Source organism: Chanodichthys erythropterus, chromosome 19 (assembly GCF_024489055.1).
Source record: "Chanodichthys erythropterus isolate Z2021 chromosome 19, ASM2448905v1, whole genome shotgun sequence".
In the NCBI taxonomy this organism is placed as follows: domain Eukaryota; kingdom Metazoa; phylum Chordata; class Actinopteri; order Cypriniformes; family Xenocyprididae; genus Chanodichthys; species Chanodichthys erythropterus.
Window position 1 is genome coordinate 17,487,077 of NC_090239.1, and position 6,000 is coordinate 17,493,076.

The 6,000-nt window shown below is 34.3% G+C and overlaps 1 protein-coding gene across 2 annotated transcripts in view; it reads left to right on the forward strand.

Moving 5' to 3' along the window:
• nsfb (N-ethylmaleimide-sensitive factor b) overlaps window positions 1–2,563 on the forward strand; it is a 31,556-nt gene extending 28,993 nt beyond the window's left edge. The window contains exon 22 of one of the 2 annotated variants that reach the window (XM_067369296.1): window positions 1,360–2,563. The gene's annotated coding sequence lies outside the window, so the exon portion shown is untranslated. The remainder of the gene's footprint in view (window positions 1–1,359) is intronic. The other variant, XM_067369297.1, reaches the window with a different exon arrangement.
• The last annotated feature ends 3,437 nt before the right edge of the window (window positions 2,564–6,000 follow it).

Sequence of the window (6,000 nt, forward strand, 5' to 3'; positions counted from 1 at the left end):
AACCACAATTGTAATGCATTTGACTTCTGTAATATGACATTTTAAGTGAAACAGAATATTCAGGATTCAGCGATGCGATTCAGCGATCAGTGAAACCTGATTTTTTTTTTTCTTCCCCTTTTGTAGTTTGGTTTGTCAAAAGTGACCCACTGGTTAAATTAAATTTTCCTTGTCTGCACAAGAAGTTTCAACACAAAAATTAATTGTTGGATTTACGTAAAAAACAAGTGTCCTGTGGTTCCACGCAACTATATTGAGTAATTTGTACAAATAACATTTTAGTTGTATGAACAAAACAAATTCAAGTAAAGCTGTCAAAATATCTTTTGAGTAAATACAAATCATTTGAATTTGTCACTGTTAAATAATAATTATGTTTATTTACTTAATGTTATATTTATTTTGTAAGGTAAAAACATTTATTGATGTGCGTTTCACTCAGCATTGTTAATTTGACTGAAACGCTTAAGAAAAGCTGACAATGCTCATTTTTAGTAGAAACAACTCAGTTAAATTAAGTTCAGGTAGTTACATTAGTTTTTTAAGTAATGTTAACAAGGATGGTTTGAGTGAAACTAACAACGGTGAAAGTTAATTTTTATACATATATATATATATATATATATATATATATATATATATATATATATATATATATATATATATATATATATATATAATATATTAATATATTAATTTACTGACCCCCCCGCCCTGCCCCCCAAGTTGAAGACCCCCCAAGATGTTGAAAACAGTTGTGCTTCTTAATATTTTTTGTGGAAATTGTGATATATTTTTTCAGGATACTGTATTTGAAATGTAACTCCTTTGTAACATTATAAATATATTATAAATTCACTTTTTTTGCAATTTAATGCATCCTTGCCCATATATATATATTAGAATGATTTCTGAAGGATCACTGAAGTAATGATGCTGAAAATTCAGCTTTGCCATCACAGGAATAAATTACATTTTAAAATCTATTCAAATAGAAAAGTTACTTTAAATGAAAATAATATTTCACAGTATTACTGTTTTTTTGATCAGTAAGCATAAGCGCATAAGTGACTTCTTAAAAAAAAAAACAAAAAAAACATTAAAAATAAGAAATCTTACCGAACCCAATCTTCTGAACGGTATTGTTCTTTTATTATCATTGCAATTTGTTTTTTTGTTTCTTTAAATAATAAATAAAATAATATACATTGATGAATCATCCACAATGAGACCAGGGATGTTTATTAAGAAAATAATTTTTGATTTCATGTTGTCTTTGTTTTAGCTTTTATCCATTAATAATATATTTGCACTGTTTTATAAAGTTTCTTGTTTGTGTTTTTGTACCATATCTTTCAGAAGCAGTGAAAGGAGTCAGGAAAACACTGGGTGCACTTGAGAGACTGAGAGAGAGCAGATGTACCTGCAGCAAATCTCTCTATCCCTCACTTTTCTTAAGTATAGTGTACTACATGGCACTGCCCCTGTTCAACACTAGCTCCTCGATTCCTCAATACAAGTGCATAGGGTCTCATATTTATACAGATCCATCAGGAATTTTGAAATAGTACATGCATGTAGTTGAAGACCCATAGGGTATGAAATATATCATATTTATGATGTGTTGTATTTACTGATGTGAACCATTCCTGTTAATGATGCCTTACTTTTAAATTGTCCGTACTCGGACGTGTAAATTTAGCAATGGTGAAATTCTCTGACCAAATCCTTAGCTCACTTTTCCCTTTATCATGGATGGATTTGTTATCTTAGAAACAGTCAGTGCCTGTCAATAACAATATTGAAATTCTCACTCCTGTGCCTTTGCATGCCAGTATACTGTTGTAGTTTGTTTATTGCTTTTATTGTTTTCAGACTAGAAGATTATTTGTTTTTTAAGAAAGGGAACTATCCGTCCTTCTTAAGTCACTCAGGACATTCCATGTCAGGAACATAGGAAAGTTCGTAGTCTTAGAGATGAAATTACTCCTCATCTCAGTTTAATGGTTAACATAGTGGCCTTAAGAATCGTGTACAGGACGGAAACCCGTGACCTACCTCCCCTCTGCCAGATTGCCAACAGTGCCGAGATAGTTCACATTGGCCTTGAATTCTCCTCTTCTTTCTCTCAGAACAATTAAGAAGAACATTATGACCACATTATGACATTTACTGTTGAACTGTGAAAGTAATTGTAATTGAACCACACCAAAAGGTCTTGCTCTTTAAATTTAAATGCAGAATTTGAGTTTTGTGCACACGTTGGATCTTGGACTGCGTGTCACACACTAGTACTTGTTGTAGATATCCTTGTTGCCAAACATTTGAAGTATAACATGATATATGATGTTTTCACGGCATGAATCTTTGAGGAACTAAATAATGAAATATTTTTTTCAGTGTCTTCAGTGATTCCTTAATTAAAATGTGGTTTTAAGATTGCAATAAATGACTGCAATTATTGTTGTTTTGTAATTAGCATTTTTTATTTTTTTTTGCTTAATATGATTCTATGGAAGATGTGACGTTGTGAAAAAAGGACCACATTTGCTATCTTCCCACAGTTAGTGTTTGGCATTGACAGCTGTTTTTAACCCACTGCTCACCCGGCAGTGAAAAATTATCTACATTTTTTTTTTTTATTATTTCGATGAAATAAATGTACTATATTTTAGTTCAATAATATTTTTTTTTATCTAATATTTTGTATTTTTAGGGGATTTTATGGTACTAAATTATATTTATGGAATAGCTATGATCCATTTATTACCTGTTAATCACTTTTTGAGCATAGAAAAATGAAATTGACCTGAAAATGAAATTTCCAAGTTAAACTGTTGTAAATCTTGAATACTTGGGGGCAAAGACTTAAGTTTGGTCTCTTTTTAAAGAAGATGCTTGGCAGATTATTGCTGAAGTAAGAGTAAAAAAAATAACAAAGTTATTGAAGTTTAAGTTCCAAATTTGGTTGATATCTAAAAAAAAAAAAAAAAATTTAGTTAAAATTTTGTTTGGGCGTGGTACCAAACTAGATGAAATTCGCTACCCATTCGTTTCCAATGCGGTCATTTTAACTACAAACAATACAAATGTAACTCTTTTCAGGACCATATAATCTTTTCATATCATGATAATGATTTTTTGTGTGTTTGTATGTGTTCACATAACAAGTACTAAAACCTTTAACAAGTTTAGAACCATTCAGTTGAATTAAAAAATCAAAAATGGCCGAACAGCACCAGAGGGTTATAAAGGGTTAGTTCACCCAAAAATGGGTGATTATGTCATGTCAAAATTTTGTAATTTATTACTCATCCTCATGTCGTTCTACACCAATAAAACCTTCATTTTAAACGTTCATTTTCGTAACACAAATTCAGGTATTTTAGATGAAATCCGATGGCTCAGTGAGGCCTCTATTGCCAGCAAGATAACACTTTCAATGCCCGGAAAGACATATTTAAAACAGTTCATGTGACTACAGTGGTTCAATCTTAATGTTATGAAGCGACGAGAATACTTTTTGTGCACCAAAAAACAAAATAATGACTTTTCAACAATATCTAGTGATGGACGACTTCAAAACACTGCTTCATGAAGCTTTACGAATCTTTTGTTTCGAATCAGTGGTTCAGATATTGTTGAGAAGTCGTTATTTATTTTTTGGCAAACAAAAAGTATTCTCGTCTCTTTATAACATTAAGGTTGAACCACTGTAGTCACATGGCCTGTTTTAAATATATCTTTAGTACCTTTCTGGCATCTGAAAGTGTTAATTATCTTGCTGGCAGTGGAGGCCTCTCTGAGCCATTGGATTTCATCAAAAAATATCTTAATTTGTGTTCCAAAGATGAACAAAGGTCTAGAATGACATGAGGGTGACTAAAAAATTACATCATTTTCATTTTTGGGTGAACCAAACCTTTAATATCAGTGTGACTCTCAAATTGTCCTGTGCATACAACAGTGGGAGCTGACCGAATAATATCTGCATGAACAGGTAAAATGTGTTTTATTTCAGTCAATATTTGTATTGTGCATTGTGTCATGCTTTACTCTGTCATTTTGTCGAGATACTGTAGTGGAGACACCAGAGGTCCGCCTGCAAGCCTACAGGATGATGTCAGCGCTGGAATGACAGAGTAGATGCAGACACGGGGGTCAGATGATTGTGATCAGGTAGATTGAACCCTTTATTTAGCTGCGTGCCAGTGTTGCACAGTACTTTATTTTTATGCTGCTATGGAGAATGTTAAAAGTGTTGTTATCAGCATTGCATATTAAAGGAGGCTACATAGCATAATATATCAATAGAGCAAGAGTCAATCTTAAATTAAAAAGCAAAATCATGAGACTGTTTTGTTCTTCAAATATATAATCTTAGTTCAGTCATACAGATATATACATTGTGTAATAAATAATATTTATAAAAACATAACATTTTCAGATTATAAAATAAAAAGGGAATTATGAACTTTTAAAGGCTTTGTACAAAACTTTGGATATAGCGGAAGGAGAAATGGAAAAGGGAGCGTAGATGTGACCGGTGAGCGAGGGCTCCTTGAGGATCGTGTGGATGTGATGTAGCATTGCGTAGTTAAACTTAATTAACGGGAAGCGTATGGGACTGTCAGAACATGTCGTATGGAAACCTCTGCTAGTCTGTTTCAGCTTCGTGAAGCCAGGCTTTCCTCCATTTATCACACACTCAAACCCACAGCAGTCCTCCACTTCCAACACACTCTCATGGCAGTTTGTTTTGGCGAATTGGTGGCTAGTTTGTATGAAATTGTACGATCTTGCTTGCGCCCCACTATTGGTTAGGTTGAGGAATAGACCTTCATGCTTACTTTTAAAAAAAAAAAAAATGAAGTTTTCATAAGAATCACATTGTACAAATTCATACAAAATCGCCACATCGTAAAATCTCATGAGATAGGGTTGCCACTTCCCTCCTTTATTTACTCTTATTTCTTTCCTTCACTATCCTCCTCCTGTTCACTTGTTCTCCTTCCTCTACACAAACTTCTCATTAGGGAAGTGTTGAAACGGAGCCTTCACAGTCATATACGAGGAGCTTTATCAAAAAGAATATGTTAAAAATAATCGTTGTAATCTCTAGAATTAGTATACTCATTAGTAGTTTTGTAAGTGCAAATTTTACTGCTCGGGTGCACGTTAGCCCAGTGTGTGTAGTCGCATTCTGCTGTCATGCATTTCACCAGCTGTCATGCACTCATCCAGAAGAGTTACTGAAGGCTTTGCATGTACATGTTCTGCAAAATATCTACTGAAATTTTGAAGGTACCCACAATGCCTTTTCCCATTTGCACCGCCCACAGCATTCTACGCTAATTTATCGATTGCATCCCTCCAAACTGCTGTATAAAGCAAATTAACAGGAGTTTTTTTTTATGTAGCAAACAGCAATATGTCCCAGGTTTTGAACATATATAATTATAGGGAATGTGGTAGTAGTGTACAATATGTCCTTAGATGAGGAAACCTCAGAAACCATGAGGGAAAACATGAGCATTGCATTGGATTCAGTAGTATAGCAGGGCATATTTCTAGACCCAGCGTTCAGTAGTTAACAGAGAGTTTCTCGTCGTCCTCCCTCCCTCCCCTCCTCTTGTTCTTTCAGCGTGCCTAGCGTCATTGGTTGTAGGTGAACATATCCTGTTTCGGGCCCCTGGGCAGTAGGGCGAGATGATCAGAGAGATGGTGTTACAGATAAAGAAGAATGAATGATAACAAGGCATTTTGTTCTTTTGCAGAAGTAATGCGTGCCACAAAAAAAGAGTGAGAGGAATGGCAGTAGTAACCATGATGCTCATGGTGGGCATCTTTTGGGGCATGTAGATCAAAAAGGGCACATTAGTAAAGAGTTCTACCACAGAAGTGCCACTATCAGGTGTGTGTTCTCAGTCTTTCCCTCTCCTTCTCTTGCTTTCCATGCTTTAATGTCCACTTGTCCCTTTCTTCCTCCACCTGCTGCAC